This window comes from Pogoniulus pusillus, chromosome 3 (assembly GCF_015220805.1).
Source record: "Pogoniulus pusillus isolate bPogPus1 chromosome 3, bPogPus1.pri, whole genome shotgun sequence".
Lineage (NCBI taxonomy): Eukaryota > Metazoa > Chordata > Aves > Piciformes > Lybiidae > Pogoniulus > Pogoniulus pusillus.
This window is the reverse complement of record NC_087266.1, coordinates 23,429,924-23,448,304: the sequence shown is the minus strand read 5'-3', so window position 1 is coordinate 23,448,304 and position 18,381 is coordinate 23,429,924. Positions and strand designations below refer to the sequence as shown.

The following is an 18,381-nucleotide window of genomic DNA, read 5'->3' as shown; positions in this document are numbered from 1 at the left end:
TTCTCACCAATTCATGACAAGGGCTGTGTAAGAACTAGTAAGACTGAGAAAAAAAGAACTTTTACTAACAGACTTAAAAACCACTTAAAATACATATATAATGAAACCTGCCCGACTCATCCCAAGTAAAGGGGGATAATTTCAAACAACCAGAGTAAAATACACTTCCTTACCTTCCAGGTTAAGCAGAAAACAGCTAAAAAGCTAAGGATTGCTTCTGGGAAGAAGCATTATGCAGGCCATAGCTGGTAGGACAAAATAATCTCAGCCCAGATGCTCCATTTGAGCACAAGCCAACTACAATTATCTTTGTACTCTTGTGGAAGTGCTTAAAAAAAAAAAACACTGCTGTTTTAAATTTGACTTTTGTAAATCGATATGCCTACAGCATAGATTTTATACAAACACTGAAAGAAACAATATATTGAGATATTTAGATGCTCCACAAACTGCAATGCTTCCTGCTCATCAAGACATTTTCCACTGTACAGATTGCCATAAGAACCTATATGAAAAATATCAATGGTGATGAAAGCATCAATAAAGCATCAATGTAGAATGCCTGCATTCAAGCCTGATTTCAAATGTTAAGAGTTTCAGTCAGAAGGAGGACAGAAGAAAATTTTTGGGGCACAGATGTACAGCTTTACACTGAAATAAGCCCCAATCAGCAAATTCTGTCTTTAGAACCTGATTATTTAAATGAAAATTCTAATTATCCAATTTCTTCTCTCACCTCTCCAATCACATAACTGTGGGGAAAGCGCTTTGAAACTGTATCGCGTTGTGTCTACACATTGTATTTTAAGAACCAGAAGCAGTATGTTACAGATAGACATGTTACCTGTGCTTCAGTACCTCTGTAGTCATACATCAAAGTAACAGAAGAAATATTTTAGCTTCCATTTTCTCATCTGTGTGTGTTTGCATGATTCCAGGTGCAAACACTAGATTCTCAGCTGGGAACAGCCACAAACCACAATGAACTGTACCAGACAATGCACAGACTACTTCACAGTTCAAACTAAGCAGTGCAACATATAGCATACAGACAGCATATAGTATATCTATACTATAGATAGAGCTTTTATGCTGTTGGGGTTTTTTTGCACTAACTCAGTCTATAATAAAGAAGAGTCCTGCACTGGACAAGCTGGTTGCTGTGAACTCACCCAAGCACTCAGTTTTCTGTTGTGGGTCACCTTGCAAGTCAGATCCAGGTCTTCTCTGTCGCATGCAGACTTTGGTTTTCATTACCCAAGACCACATCTCAGTCCAGGAAACCATCTCTTTCAAAGACAACACTGAAGCAGTGAGCAGCTTACAAGGGCCAGGCTGCAGGACCTCCTTAGGGGCTAAGAGCAAGCAGGGATCTGTCAACCTGGCCACTCGCTCCTGAAAGCATTTGTCCAGTTTAGCTTTCCCAACGTAAATTCTTGATGCAGAGAAACAATTAAAAAATAGCAATCCAGTCATTTATCCTCCAGGCTGGAGAGAAAGGAGGCTGCCACAGCAGTGCCTGTTTTGAATGCTTGGCAGGTACACAGGCACAAGGGGGTGATGCTATAGATAAGCGCAGACAGAAATAGCTAGAAAGATGAGCTGGCTCAGGGTGGTAGTAAAAGACAGCAACCTCCCTTCTCCTGTGACTTCACCAAAACCAGCAGCTGACCCACAGACTCACCAAGTGTCCTAGCAGGAGAAAGTCCCCACCAAGCTCTGAACCTCACGCTGGAAAGCACATTCTTGCACAGATCCTCTTCCCCATCTTGGGGAGGTGCTTTAAGGACTGCATCTTCTCAGCAGACTTCTGACTCAGAGCACAAAATCTGCCTGTCGTGGGTTTTGATGCTGTTCCCAGAATCCTGCCAGAAAGCTGCTGCTAGCAGATCTTTGTGCACCAGCAGGGATATCCAGAAATTATGGCTTGGAAAACACTGCCAAAGCATCAACCTGAAGTATCTGGGCAGCCACCTCACACAGTCCTTTACTGCTCTTACCAGCCCACAAGAAGACGAGCACAGAGCTGTCACCTGTCACTTATGCAACTTAGCTGCAAAAACACAAAACAGCAAGAGCTTTGTGCCACTGACACCATTTAATAATCCTTTGTTCTCTCCTCCATTTCTGTATGGCATCAAAGTCTAATTTTATTCTAAAATTGGAAAACAGCCTTACCTCACTGTACCTGCACTGAGGGAAAAAAAAGGAGGATTAAAAATCCTGCTTTTTAAAGCTGCTTGAACAGGAAGGATTAGCCAGTGCCTCCTCTGCTGTCCCCAGGAAGCAAGGTCTGTGGCTGTTGGTACAACAGGACAACCCTGAGAAATCCTATAGCTTGGTCAGAGCTGAAATAGGCAAGGACCCTCTGGGCTTATCTAGAAGTGGCAGTCTGGGAAGGGAGGCAATCCTACAAAAAACTGATAAAAAGAATGGGGGGGAAAGATTAAGGGGAATAAAAAAAAGTGTCGAGGCACAAGCATCACTGCTGTGGGGAGCAAGAGGAGATGACAAGGTATGCACCAGAGAAGAGAGACCACAGAAGACCAGGACTAGGGCACAGGCAAATGATAATAAACAATAAAACAGAGAGGGGCAGGCCAGCCAGGAATGTCAGAAAACAACAGAAGGGAACAGCATAGGAAGAAAGAGCCCTTGTGAGAAATGGAAGAATGATTTGAGACAAACAGAAAAGTCACTGCTATGAAAAATACTCTAAAAAATGAGGAACAATAAAATCTCCTGACCCTTAAAGTGTCATGTTCTGATACATGTCCTAATCCCCTCACAGTTTGCTTCCTTGTAACCGCTGCAGAGACATGCAGGATTGGGTGGAGGATATTCTTGAGAGCAAGGAAACAGGAGGTCACTAGCAATGGTGGTGGTGAGGCACCACACTTGACCTCTCACATCACCATTAAACTGACCAGGGGGCAAGAAGGCACCTATAGACTTAGGAGCAAACAAAGGTATTACAGAAGAGCTGCTGCCTTGACTAACAGCTGCCAGCACTGCTAGCTCAGGTTGCTTGAGGAAGCCTTGTAGACTACATCAATCCAACTAAAGTAAGCATGCCTGGGTAAGCTTCCCATGGGTGAGGCTACCTTCCAGGACAGGATTGAAATGGGCAACTGCATGCAGACTACCTAATGGGGACATCTCTCAAACTTCTAACTGCCAAACAGGCCTGGGAAACCAATGGGAGAGATCTGTCTGGCAGGGGCCAAATTCAGGGCCAGAGACTGTTGCTCCAGCAGTTCACCTGTGCAGCCAGCCAGCTCCTCCCCAGGCAGGGCCTGGCAGTGCACTTTGCTAACAGAGACAAGCCTGTAAGCTCTCCCTAATAGTGTGGTTGTTGAGATAAAACCTAGTCTTTTTTCATCCCATTTCATTTGTCTTGGCTACTCTAGGAAAAAAAAAAAGGCAGTAAACACTGTTTGTCATGGTAGGAAAACCCAAGAACCTGAAATAAATTGGTTTTGAGATGGAGCTGAAAAACAAAATCCTTAGGTTCAGAAAGATAAGACATACTGAGTGTCAGCAGAGATAAAGGGAAACTTAGATTTGATGCAAAGAACTGCAGCAACAATGGGTAGCTTCAAACAACTTGTGCTCGGAAAGTCTTCAGAGATTAATTTGCTGTTTTCCAGGAAGAAGAGATACATTTGTACAAAAATTACTGCATATCTTTTTTATTATGTTGCTTGTTAGACAATAATCAATGTTGCATGACAGTGCTTAAACTAAAGTTTTTCATAGAATAATAGAATCATTAAAGCTGGAAAAGACCTCCAAGATCATCAAGTTCAAACATCAACCCAACACTACCATAACCACTAGATCATGTCCCAGAGTGCAAACTCAAAGCCTATGTGGACTGTTAAAAATTGGTTTAAATAATTTATAGGGTGTAAAATGTATCTTTAAATATTTGTATCGGCTAGAGTTACCTCTTGAAGAAGTAAGTTTGAAAAGCAAGTAAACATGAACAAAAGCCAGGTAGAGAATTTTTTTGGCAGCCCATTGAAAACAATTATTTTGCATAAAGCAGCTGATGATTTCAGACCTGTATTTGTGGATGGTTTACGCTGCTTTAACAAGAAAGTGAAGTGTTATCAGATCTTCTTTGCTAAAGAATGGAATATAGTTGTGATAATTATGGTTTGATGCTTACCATTCAAATATGAAGACAAAACCAGTAACAGATGGGTTTCTTCTAATTGAATTTAAATTATTTTGAGATATTTATGGTTTAAAACATCCAGAAGCAAATGCAGTATTCCTCCCTAATAATACTTCATCTGAGATTTAGCATCTGAATTTGAAGTGAACTGGAGTTCCATTTTTAAGGTGTATGTTTGTGCTGGTTTGAGGCTAATTGGAATATTTTAATGAGAAAAAATAGATAATTGGTTGTGAAAAGAAAATAATGAAGTCTATATAATTCATTGGTTTGCTGAGAGGGATAAAAAGCCAAAAAGGTAGATAATTTTGGGCATTCTGGTCTGTGTCCCTGCATCTATTAACTTCCTCTTAATTCTGCTCTAATATATTTCCATTAATCTTGTCTAACAGAAACAACATAAGCTTTGCTAATTGTTTTGTTTGTCTGGGAAAAGTAGAGGGAGAAAGAGTGTTTTGAGCCCTTCTGGGCAGATTCTTTGTCCAAGAGGGAGTTTGGATTTCTGTATTATTACTTATTTGTATATAATTGCAAATACTTGTAAATATTGTGTATATATGCTTGTAAATTTTGCTTTGCTGTAAATATAGCTTCATCTTACTTGCAAGCCATCTGAGCTGGTCTCCTAAATATCAACAGTGTGTGTGTGGGAAGTTCCTAACCCACATCAATTTAATACAATTTATTGTCCTGTTTGAGATTTTTTTTTCCCCAAAAAACTGTTTAGTTAATTATTTTATTTGCAAAGAGTCCTTAAATATCTGATTTGTCCTCTTACTAGAATTTGCTTTCTGGTTGCTTCAACAGTTAAAAACCTGCCTTGGGCATCTGATCTTCCTCTCACCACCACCACAAGTAAAAGCCTGTCTTAAGTTCTTTATTCTACCAGGAATGAAAGTATCATTTTTGATAACTAACTGAGGATCTCCTTGTAGGCAACAATACATATACAGCTTATTTACCAGCATAGTTTTGATGCAAGTGATGTTCCACCTGGACTATCATGGTCTTGCACAAAGACCACCAAACCAATGAAAGAGGACACCCAGTTTTCCTCCAGGAAATAAACTAGTGACAGATACTAGTACTCCTCACCAGCCAAGCCTGCAGCAACAAAATATACAAAGCTTGTTTATCTACAAACTGTTTTAACCAAACCTGAATAATCCTAAGAGTCATTCAAATATGAAATCACACACAGGAGGAACACTCTGAACCCAGGCAGCTCTCAAAAACAGAGACAACAGCACTAGAAATACTCTAAAATGCTCTGCATTATCAGTATAAAATATGACATTTTAAAGGCTGATTTGGTTTTAATCACAGCTTCTGGAAAAACAACATCACTGATTTACTTTAGAAATTACTATGTTTTAGTTCTAGACTCGCATATTTAACCATCTTTTGTCTAACATGTAAGCACCCACCCACAGGCTACACATGCACCACAAGCTAAGATCACCACAGGAAATCAGTTTTCCTCTGACACATACACATGTAATTCCCAATACTGAAAAATAACTGCCTGGGAAAGAAATCCCAGCTGTCCATAGTCTACTTTAGTATTCAGATGTAAAACATTTTTGGAGGGGAAATGGATTTTTTTTTTGTTTTAATCCAAGTGATTTTGGTGTTTGCAGCCTTTGCCATGTTGAAGCTCTAGAGACTGAAATCCTTCTTGAGCTGGAAAATGGTCAAAAAAGAGAGTATCACCATTGTAATGCCTGGAAGAACTTCTTGGTTGCTTCATACACATGCAGAGAATCACAGAATCCATCAGGTTGGCAAAAACCTTTGAGATCATCAAGTCCAACCTATTGCCCAACACTACCTAATTAACTAAATCATGGCATCAAGTACTACACTCTTTTCTGCTCTATGGCAGAGACAAATATTACAGAGAATCATAGAATCAAGCAGGTTGGAAGAGACCTCCAAGATCATCCAGTCCAACCTAGCACCCAGCCCTAGCCAGTCAACTAGACCATGGCACCGAGTGCCTCATCCAGGCTTTTCTTGAACACCACCTCCCTGGGCAGCCCATTCCAATGGCAAATCACTCTCTCTGTGAAGAACTTCCTCCTAACATCCAGCCCACACCTACCCCAACACAACTTGAGACTGTGTCCCCTTGTTCTATTGCTGGTTGCCTGGGAGAGGCATTAAAGCATTCACTTACAACTCATCAATCACCATCCAGGCTACATCACAGCCTATTACTAGTGTCCAAATTTCAGGGAAGCTTTGCCCATGGACTTGGAGGCTGGAATCCTCTGGCTTCTGGGGAAAGGAGATTCTTCTCAGCTTGTGGGGAAATGACTGTCTCTGACCTTGTTCTCCTAGCAACGGATGCAATCTCTGCCTTTGTGCTGCTGGCTTCTTCTGGATGCTATCTCCAGGGATACGTAGGCAGGATCTCAGGTGCAGAGGCAGGATGCTGTGCTGTCTCAGCATGATGTAACACTGGCCAGACAGGCCAATCGCATGCAGACAGTTCAGAGTCTGCTTCCTGGTCACTTGGTGGCAGTGGCCCTTACCAGGCAATGATAGGCAGTGGACATGCAAGCATGCAGGGCTGCTCAGGAGTCTATGCTGCCTAAAGGCAGGCAGTACAGGATCTGGTCCTGATGACACAGTGGCATGCAAGTGTGGACAGCTGGCTGGGAGACTACAGGCTCTACATATATATTAGGCAGGCTTAAGTGAGCTCTGCAAGTAAGTACACAGGCAGGGGAGTCTGATCTATGCAGGGGAGTCTGAGCTAGCAAGGTAGCGTGAGCAGGGGTGTCCAAGCCATCGGGAGAGTCTGAGCACGTTGTTTACCTGTGTGCCTCTCTTTATTAAATGTGGGCCAAGATTAATGGCCCTTTGGCCACTAGAATGACCAATCAGGTTGGCAGTCAGCCAAACCTTACCATAATAGGCAAAAGCCTATTTTCAGGCCTACAGGCCCTCCACAACAATTAGGAAACATTTTGTTCACATAGACTGGTCAGGCACCGGAATGGGCTGCCCAGGGAGGTAGCAGAGTTACCAACTCTGTCTGTGTTTGTCATTTGGAGGTGGTGCTTGTGAATGGGGTTTAGGCTGAACCTCGTAGAGTAGGGATATGGATTTGACTTGGTGATCCTGAGGGTGTTTTCCAAACTGAATGGGGAGGGCCACAGAGGCCTGGGATTGAGGGGGAAGGGTTTTGGGCAATGTTGGCCTAATGAGACCTTGGTAAAGTCCAGAATGAAAACTGGGCTGAGGCTTAATATGAATTTGTGTATTTTGCATGTTTTTATACTGTTCTACGCAGTTGTGAATTCTTTCCAATCCTGTGTGGAACATTTTTCTTTACCCCTCTGGGGAAGCATAAAGAGCTTCCGTCTCGCTCACTAAACCCAGGACAACCTCTTTAATTATATCCCAAGAAATAGGTCATGTATATAGCTATCTTCCTTAGTTCTTATATTTACAAACATAGGAATTCATTCTAGCTCCAGCTTTGAGGATCAATAGCTCAAATATGGGGCAACTAGAGAAACAGAAGCTTAGGGATGTCCACTGACCTGGCAAAAGGTCACAAATCACTCTAGTACCAGATCTCTGGCAAGAACCAATGCTTCTAAACATCAGGAAAGAGGCTCTAATTAACATCTTCCTAACTACCTTCCATTGCCAATTCCATGGATGCTGAAAACCACAATGTTCAACTTCAGTTTATTTATATTGCCATGGAATATTAAGTTATTCCCAGCAGGACAGATTGATTTTTCTCCAGAAGGACTACTCTGCCCATTCCAGTTTTGGTACCTGAGGTACCCAGAGCTACATACCAAGTTGCTTGCACTGAGGGGATAATTCTAGTACCTGGATTCAACCTCTAGTCATGCTTGGTATCAATTAAATATTTCCAGATGCCTGAGCAGAGCCAGTCTAAAAGAGTACCCATGCAATTAATGAGTGCTATGCATTTTCTTCAGTGCACATGAAAATAGGTCAGCAACATTTTAAAAGCTGATGAACCTGCTTTGGGGAAGAGAAGAATAAAAGATGTCTCAATATGTCTTCCAGCTCTCCTCTTCTGAATCTACAACATACATCATCAAGAAAGTCTGTATTGAGCAGTATCTGTTTCTAATATACTGCAGGCAATTTCACCTTCCTCTTTGAATGCTTTTGGTGGCTTCCTGGACTTAATTCCTTCTTTGTGCCTTCACGTTTTATTTCTGCCTAGCTATCCCTTAGTCCTCACCCAATCTCCTCACCTAAGCATTCTCCATAGTCCTTTTTCTTTAATCTCAGCTTCAAGCCTTCCCTTCTGTATTTCCACTTTAAAACATGCTTGTGGTCACACTGTACTGATTGTTTAATTAAACAATATATGAAAACAAGTGACAAGTACCATCCTAACACAGATGAAGCTGCCAAGGATTCTTTTGCACAGTTGGATTAAATGAGCTATGATGGACCTGTATCTTTACTAATAGATTCTTTTACTCACTACACCTGCTGTGACACTGACACATAGTTAACCAGCACCAAGTGCTTCAGTTCTGTTCTTCATCCTTAGTGAGATAGATATTTTTTAATGTTATTTCTATACAATTCCCAGCAGCCAGGGATGGAGCCTGTGTAATGATGTGTGTCATTCAGAGCATCCTCCTGCAGTCCACAGAGCCTGGCCATGCCAGCAGCCAGTCTGCTAAATGATCAGTTAGAAGCATGAATAAAGAGTTGAAGCTGCATAAATAAGAGCAACTCATGTAGTTGGTAAGTGAGGCATTAGTTACTATGCTAACAGAATATTGCAACTACAAAAAGGACCACAGGATACACATATCAAGGCTACACTTATCACTGATACCAAATAAGAGGATTACATATTGCATGTTAAAGTTAATAAGCAGTAGAGAGGACTGGGTTTCACTAGATGTGTGAAGTTGATTTCTCAGCAGAAAAAAAAAAAAAGAAAAAAGAACTTTTCTGCCCTCTAAAAGTTACTTCGTAAGGCTTTTATTACAGCAACAACATAAGGTTGCATAAACTCTTGTCTTACTTTGATGAAGTGCATACACTTAACAGCTCTCACAAAAGAAAGATGGGCCATTCCATTACCATGAGGCTAAAGGAAATGGTGTTTGAAAGAGGGCTAACAGATGTAGCAAGGCCAAATTTTCACAATAGGGAGACCAATCACCTTCTCCAGTGAAGCACAGCTATTTACATGTTTAGGCTATTCAGGGTAAAGAGGAACCTCTGCCTTGTTCTGTCCTCTCATGCAGCTGTAGTCACTTTCTTGCATTAAAGGGGACATCTCAATTCAGAAAGATAACTCAAGTGTACTTCAGGAGATGCTCAGAAATGGATCCTTGTAATGTGTAAAACCATCACATTCTGCAAAGGATATCTCAAACTCCAAGGGTACTTTATGCTTAAAAAAATGGATTCCAGAAGTATCAATTCCACTATGTACTGCAGACTTTTCTTCAGGACATTTTCCTACCAATGATTTACAGGTACATTTTTTCCAGTATCAGTGCAATTGATTTTTCTTTTGGATCAAGTGGCAATGGCAGGTTTTGTAATTCCAGCAGTTAAACCTCCACTATCAGCCAGCTGTTATAGGAACAGCACACCTTCTCAAGGCAGTTTGCAGTGCTACAGGCTAGCAACTGAAGGCAAAATCCTAACTCCTTTAACAACACTTACTAAAAGGTAATAAATTCTGGTATATTACAAAATACAGCCTTGAGAGTTTTATAGTCTTGAGGGTACAGATTATGTTCGATACAATAAACCAACAATGACCCAATGATCTTAAAGTACTGAAATGAAGTTTTAATGGAACTTGTAAATATATGAAAACTGAATTCCTAGTCAATTTACACTGCCTTTTGAAGCCAGAAAGAAAAAGATGCCTCTGAAGCAGTGGCTGTTAGGCCTGAGAGGCATTTCTGTTCTGATGGAGATATGATACCACTGTTGACACCTTTCAGAGAATTTAAAGGAAAAGGCTAGTTGTTGCAGGATGTCCAACAACCAAGTCATAAGACAGAGCCAGCAATCCCTTGCAGAGCCCTAAGTGTGATCAGATCCTTCCAAATGGCTAGTGAAGCAAATGTGTCTCTTGACAAGTCTCACTTAAAGATAAATGTTCAGGGCTGAGGTCAGGCACTTCATTTTCTTGGCTGTGGAGCAGAGACAGCAGGGGTCTTCACAGAAGGTGGTGCAGCAGGGAAGTCCAGCTGGGAGAGTGGTATACAGTGCACTGTTACAGGGAAGCAGCTGCATTGGAAGTGGGACGCTAAATAGCAAATATCTAAGGGATGTTACAGGAAAATATGCAAGACGTGAAGTAGGATGATGTGCAGAGAAAAGGAGGAGAATATCTATTTTAGCTACATCCTTGGAACTTTGATGAGCCATTCACAGAGAAAAAACAGACATGGGCTTAGCTGCAGAATGGCATCCCAGGAGATCAGGCAGGTCAGGATTAAAAAGGTAGTCTTGGCAAGAGCTGACCTAGCAGTAGTAGCTGCAGCTGTGAAAGGTGGGAAAAGCAGGTCAGTCCCACACAGGAGTGAAAGAAAGTCCCCATCCCAGGATAGAGAGGAGCAGATTGATTTATAAGCTATGGCTCGGCAAAAAGATCAGTTTATCAAATCAAATCCTTTATATGAAAAATGCATTGTCAAGAACAGGAACATAAGTACATGAACTTTTAATTTGTTGAAGCAAAGTGCTAGAAAAAGTTGAGGAAGAAAATGTCACAGATATGACACATCACATGTGAAGCCACTCATCAATAGTGGTAAAACAATAAAACCAAACCTGAAAAACCACCAACAGATTTCTGCCTTTCTTTATCATAGAATCAACCAGGTTGGAAGAGACCTTCAAGATGATCCAGTCCAACCCAGCCCTATCCAGTCAACTAGACCATGGCACTAAGTGCCTCATCCAGGCTTTTCTTGAACACCTCCAGGGACAGTGACTCCACCTCCCTGGGCAGCCCATTCCAATGGGAAATCACTCTCAGTGAAGAACTTCCTAACATCCAGCCTATACTTCCCCAGATACAACTTGAGACTTTTCCCTCTCACCTGTATCAAAATTTGCACAGCTATGACAGCACCTAATACAACCTCTGGATCAGAGAAGCGAGACCAAAATCTATCCCAACTGAACCAAAACATTTTCAGAGCATCTCAATATGAATCTATACATGGTCTATTACAGTTTGTACCCTGTTCTCTAATAAGGAGATAGAGCCTTTTGGTAAAAAGGCATTTCCTAACCCTTACCATGATTTTCATCCCACCTAAAGGAAGGTGAGGAAAAAAGACAGATCCAGAAGATTTTTACTGATAACAAATTAACTGAGAAGGCCATGAGACAATGAGGGAATGGGTATATTTAGGGAGCTCAACAGAGAGGCTTGCGAAAGAAAAACCTGGTAGCTGATTTTTGGGGTACAGAAGGTTGCAACAATTAACAACTATTTTTATGCACAATAGTGAATAAAACTCAATGACTTGTACGACACAAGGGAAAATTCTTTTGGTGCAAAGAAATTCATCACACTTGGAGTCAAGTTTGATATGGGAAAAAGAATTTAGGCTTCTTTACCCCTCCAAAGTTCCTTCTACCTCTCTATCACTACTTACAGTATAAGCAAAGAAATCCCTTTCATAGCCTTCAAAGTTTTGTCTTCACTGAAGATTATTAGTCCCCAGAGTTCTAATTTGTATCATATTACACTACTACACAAACATTAAATTAGCAGAGACCAAATCAATTGCCCAGTAAATTTCAGTAAAGTAGTCTTTGAAATTTAGCAAGAGTGGAATGGGTATTCACACCAAAAATAGAATAGTGCAGGTTTCTTCTAACCCTGTGGCAGGTTCACAATTCCATACACTAATTTAGAAGTAGCATAGACCCCAAAATATATTTAATATTTATTACAATTGAGTGTAAACAGAAAAAAAATACACATTTAAAAGCTAGCCATACACTTATACTCAGGTTTCTTCTGTTCAGAAAATCCCTAAGTGACAAACATCTAATAAATAGGTTTTTCAAGAGGGTTTTAGGGGAAAGATTATTTTTTTCTTCTAAAATAAACTTTTGGTATATTCTTCACCTTTTATTATATATATTCAAAAGAGAAACAACTACTTACTTGTCTTTTTATGGAACCAGGATGCAAAGCATACTTTTGACTCCAAATAAACAGTATTTTAATGTAAGTCAAACTAATATACTCCTGAAATTTACAGGAACCAATTTATAAGAAGAATTGGGGCTCTTACAAATCAGAAATTAGAGGACAGGCACCAAGTTTCCTACAGTCTGGGGTTCTTTTTTATGATCTATTATGTCAGCAAAGACCTCCCCTGCCTTCAGAGTTAAATTCATTTAACCAAACAGAAGCCTCAGTCTCTCCTCCAGAGACACCTTTACATGTGGTAACTATTCATATTCAGTAATATTTGAGTGGACAAAAGACTTATCATAAAGTTCTGGCAAGTTTCTCTTTTTCAGAAAGTCAAAAATAACACAAAAGGTCATATTCCAGTACTTGGAGATAAATTAAGAAAGCAATTCAATTGTAGAAAAAAAAAAAAACACACTTGAAAAGGAAGATCATTGCTGAGGTTTCTGGAACACTTCCTAGCTACTGTAGTGAGATTTCAATAGATGAACATAGACAAATCTGTCACTGCAGCTCAGATGTAAACAGGTGAGAACTGACAAGAATTATGTGACTGCTGGAAAAATTAAAATGCTAGGTTACAATCTTATTTGCTTCCAGGGAAAGTATATCAGCCTACATTTATACACCTGCAAGAGTCATTTAAATGAATGAGCAGAACAAATTAAAGTTGAAAAACCCTGCAATTAAAAATTTGAGTCATTCTTCTAACCCCTCATCATTAAAAATAAGTTACAGCAAATTTATTTGTCAATTGTTTGTTCAGTGTTATTTTTCTAGGGTTTTTTTTTTCCTCTCAGACTGTAGGAACTAGAAGCTTAAACATAGTTACATAAATAATGAATATGCAAACGAGGCATTAAAAATACAAAATATCAGGAGACCCACAAGAAATTAGTAAGACTGATGCATATCATTTAAAAAGTGAGGAAGAGTGTTTCAAACTTAGTCCTTACAGCATGCAGAGCAATAGCACGCCCTCCAGGAACACAGACTGAAAATATACAGTCTGGGGAAGAATTGAATCCCCAGGTTCAGGAGAGTGCTCTTGCTAAATCCTAATCCCAGCAGAGCAACACACTTCCACATTGCTCTGTCCCCACCTTTCTCCTCCAGTAGAGACCCATGTGCAACACCAAAAAAGGACCTCAGTGGATCTCAGAGTCCTTGAAGCAGACAAGAAATGGTCACCCTCCAGTTCCATAACATGTGCCCAACAAAACAGCTGCATACAGTGATAAAAGGTATGCATGCAGAGAAAACCATAAGAACATGTTCAGAGTCCTACAGGCTGCAATGTTGAGTTTTGAATAGCTGAAGTACTGCCAGCATTCAGGCCAGCTAACAGTAGAGGTACTCATGCCTTAGTGTTATTAGACTCAACTGTAGCAATTACAGATCTAAGTAGCATACAGCATTACCTCAAAAATGCACATCCTAGCACGCATCACTCAATTTATTCATCCTCCAGAACTATTATATCAAGCTTTGAACTTGTAACAGCAAGATCAATAGTGCTGCCTTTTATGTATCAGAATTCTCCAGCTCCACAGTTACTACTTCAGCACATATGAAAGATTAGCAGGATATAAAGGGATCAGGTTCAGCTTGATGTGTTGAGACACTAGGAAAATCAAGCAGGCATGTCTTAACCTCCAAAGCAATTTGGAGTCAGAGACAGAAACTGAACAAGTTACCTGCCATATCTTCTGAGCAGTATGAATATTATTCTAAAACATTAAATCATCCACCTTATTTCTTAACAGTCTTAATGCCTAACAAACCCAGCTCACATTGTCACTGTCACTGGTAGCAGCAGGGAGGCGAAAGGTCTTCTGACCTTCCAGAGTTTCCTTATCAAGTTACTCAGCAGCAAGATTTTTCTTCATTAAATTTGGATCTGTAGCTACCAACGTGTGTAAGCAAAGAGGCAGGATACTGCTTTGGTAGAGACTGCCCACTCCAGCCTACCTCTCAACTCTCTGGCTGCCACAGCCTCTTCACAAACTGGTGGTTACTACCACTGGGAAGAAGCTTTGGGATTTGAGAAAATTATGTTTAATTCCAGCTAGAGAAGCTGGTGTCCATTTGTATTCAGCCTCTATCTTACACTGGGGTTGTAACTGGAATAATTCAAAAGTCAGCTCCCACTGAAGAATCCAAGCTTTCTCATTATACTCAACCTTCTTAAGTGTAATTCTCAGCCCTTTCTTCCAGAGAGGCACACTCTAGCACTACTAGACAAAGAAAGGACTCACCTAATTTAGACAATCTGGTAATACTCTAGTGCGGTTCAAGAGACCTTTCTCACCAGGGACCACTCTGTAGCAGCATAGAATCATAGAATCAACCAGGTTGGAAGAGACCTCCAAGATCATCCAGTCCACCCTATCACCCAGCCCTAACCAATCAACTAGACCATGGCATTAAGTGCCTCATCCAGTCTTTTCTTGAAGACCCCCAGGGACGGTGGCTCCACCACCTCCCTGGGCAGCCCATTCCAATGGGAAATCACTCTCTCTGTGAAGAACTTCTTCCTAATATCCAGCCTATACCTACCCTGGCACAACTTGAGACCAAACTAGATCTGGCTTCCACACACCCAATACATTTTCCCATCACTAGCCCAAGACTTTTAACGCTCTCAATACCTGTTTTTGCTGACCACCTCTGCCCCAAACACATACCCTCCATTTCACACTATAGAAATTACTTGGTGCTCACCGTATTTCACATGCTTTGAAATGGGAAAAACTGCACACAGTAACAATGATATTGTACAGGGCACTGTTGGGCCCCAGAAAAGAGCACCAGTGGAGTTTAGGATAGATGAGAACCACTCCCAGCACAGAGCAAGCGCACTGAGCTGTGCAAGCAGATCACTCTGTTACATACCCAGGTCTCATTCAACACTGCAGACACAGCCTAATGAGCCTCCCCATATCTGCAGGTGGCAATGTAACTCTGAAACTTCACAAAATTTTGGTTCACTTCAAAATCCTCTTGGAGTCTGTGGATGTGATGGTACAAGAACAGAACCAGGGTATTTGAAGTGAAACAAACTGCACCATTGCATCTCATACTGGACCATAACAGAACACAGGTTAAGACACGCAGGCACCAATGTGAATGTCATCTACTTATCCATGTCACATTTGATTCACAATTTCATTAAAAACAGAAAGCAAATTTTGCCTGTAGCAAGAATTCACAAGTACTCAAAACCTAAACTTGATATAACTCTCAAATACATTTCTGTGACTTCATATGTGATCAAAAAAAATCTCAGTACTAGGTCACCTTCTAGATAATTATAGTCAAGAATCAACAGAAAACGAGTATTTAATTTTCGTGGTAGCTGCTTTTGGACTCCTCTGGGGCCATATGTAGCCCCAGTTGAGAATATTTGCTCAAATGTGTAATTTAGTCTGGTAGGCATCCAATCTCAGAAGACCTGAAGTACTGTGTATGCTTTGGCATCTATTTATGTGCAACAGACATTGTATGGATGATGTCCTGAAGTACATAACTACTTGTTTGTGTATTCTTCCTCTTTGAGACAGTAGGTTACATAAGCAGCAGTTCTGATGATTCAGACAGGCAGCTAGAAGGAACAGACCAACTGCTTTCTTATTAAAATGTGTACTTGTAAATTAAGAAGCATTTCAAGATTAGGCATCTGTCCAATTCCTTTTATCATTCACTGTATTATGCTAATGAGGATGCTGTTTCTTTAATTATCATTTGAAGAAAAAAAAATTGTGCTCAGTCCCTTGATCTTCCTTAAAACCATCCCCATGCTTGATTCCCCCATAGGCTTTTAATCAGACTGCTTCAGAGTGGAACTCTGCATTTGAGAAACTCTTCTCAAAACTGCTTCAGTGAGAAAGTTCAAATTGTTTTCTTGCATCACATATGTATCCTCCACCAACTTGGCAGCTTAGGAAGAAGGGTCATAAGACTCAGAATAATACAAGCTCAAGCACTGAATGCAGCCTAATTCCAGAACCTATTACACTGTATATGTAATAGATATAAAATGCCTAGACTTGTTAGACAGAGGTAGAGACAACTGAAGTGGACCACAAAGTGGGCTCTGTGACGCTACAGTAGAATTCTGTGAGCCCTATTTAAAAAGCATTTATAAACACACCCATCATCATCTATTAACTTTATTATGCAAAATTACCCATATATGATGTTCATGAGCATTTATTCTTAGTCAAACAGCTTTACCCACTTAGTTTCAGTGTGGCTTTCTGGCTGTCCTGAGAGGTTCCTGTAACAGAAGTCCCAGCTGAATGGAAGCCCAAGTCCTACTGGATATCCAAATCCATCCCTGCTGGCAGTGGCTATTCTGCACCTCTGAGGTCACCCCAGAGAATCACAGAACCTCAGAGATTGGAGGGGACCTCCAGAGATTGTGGCAGGATCCTCTAGGGTAGTCACACAGGAATGCATCCATGTGGGTTTTGAAAGTCTCCAGAGAAAGAGACTCCACAAATGCTCTGGACAGCCTGTTCCAGTACTGTCATCCTCACCATGAAGAAGTTTCTCCTCATTTTGAGGTGAAACATTCTGTGTTCCAGTTTGTAGCCATTGCTCTTTGTCTTATTGTTGCTGACCAAAAAAAGATTGGCCCCATCCACCTGACACCCACCCCTCATATTTATAAATATCAGTAAGATCTCCTCCCACTCTTTTCTTCTCCAAACTAAATAGTCCCAGGTTTCTTAGTCTCTCTCCATACAGAAGATGCTCAAGTCTCCCAGTCATCCCTGTGGCTCTCTGCTAGACTCTTTCCAGCAGCAACCTGTCTCTCCAAGTTCAGAAGAGACACAGGGACCTGGCTGGAAAGAGCCCAGTGGAGCCACACCATTACACTGTCTGTGTGGGCATAAAGGATCCTGTGTTTCCATCCATTCTGAAATGGCACTCCTTCACTCCTCTCCTGTGATGACCATAGGAGGCTGCACTGGCCCCAAGGCTATTCTACCTCACTTAAGTTAACTGCTGTGCCAAATATGGGCCATGAATGCATGATGACTGGCAAACACTTCTGTAAGCTTGTCTTCAATTCTGCATGGAGGAAAAGCCCAGAAGATGGGCTTCAGCCTCCAAGGCAGGCTCAGGATCCCCCCTTGACATTTAGAGGAGAGGTTATTGGCATTTACTGGTTTGAACAGCAGCCACCTTCAGACAAGCCCTTTGATATTTGCATCACTGCAGCCCAAGCCAGTGTCTCGTGCAAACTGAACTGCACATGTCTCTAACATCCCTATCAATTACAAGCATCACTCCAAGTCCACTACAGGAAAAAAAAAAGTTATTGTAGTACATGCACTAAAACATAAAACAAAGCAATGTATATTCCTGTTATAATGCATCCATTCAGAGCTTAGCTGCAGTATGTATTGCATGCTGTGATTTTGTCTTGCAGCAAAACTGAAAGAAATACTGGATTTTGTTAAAGCTAAAACCCAAACTGCACTAACATCTTGAAGCAAAGTATTTACAAACAAATATTCTGACACCTCATTTATCTGGTTTGCCATAAAATTGGCTTATACATGATTAATTATGAAAAATGAGCACAGAGTGCTTTGATGCACTTTGAAATGAAGGTCACACTTTGTTTTGAAATTCAGAAAAACAGTATGAATAATATAATTAACACATCAGAAGATTCTCTGCAAGTAACTTTATTTAAGCAGGCTAACTCAGGAGCTTATGAAATCATTGCCATTCTGTCATTTCTTAGTCCTTGTTTATATCCTTCATTTTATTTGACTAATCCTTTGTAGTGAAAGGATGCTTGGAGTAGCATCCTTCATACTAAGCTGCACAATACTGAACACAAACTGTTCTTGTCCCAAAGCTTTTACAAATTAACTCCTGCTCTGTGAACTCAGTCCCAGCTGGGATGCTGCTCCTTAGGAACAATTTGGTAATAGTGTTATAAATGGAAAATCAGTAGAGTTACAGCATTATT

The 18,381-nt window shown here is 40.7% G+C and overlaps 1 protein-coding gene across 4 annotated transcripts in view; it reads right to left on the bottom strand.

Annotated features, from left to right (window-relative positions):
- MTUS2 (microtubule associated scaffold protein 2) overlaps positions 1-18,381 on the bottom strand; it is a 375,898-nt gene that overhangs the window by 339,985 nt on the left and 17,532 nt on the right. The window contains exon 1 of one of the 4 annotated variants that reach the window (XM_064172600.1): positions 1,173-1,791. The exons of the other annotated variants lie outside the window; for them this stretch is intronic. The gene's annotated coding sequence lies outside the window, so the exon portion shown is untranslated. Of the gene's footprint in view, positions 1-1,172; positions 1,792-18,381 lie in introns of those variants that run through there. 4 annotated transcript variants of the gene reach the window in all.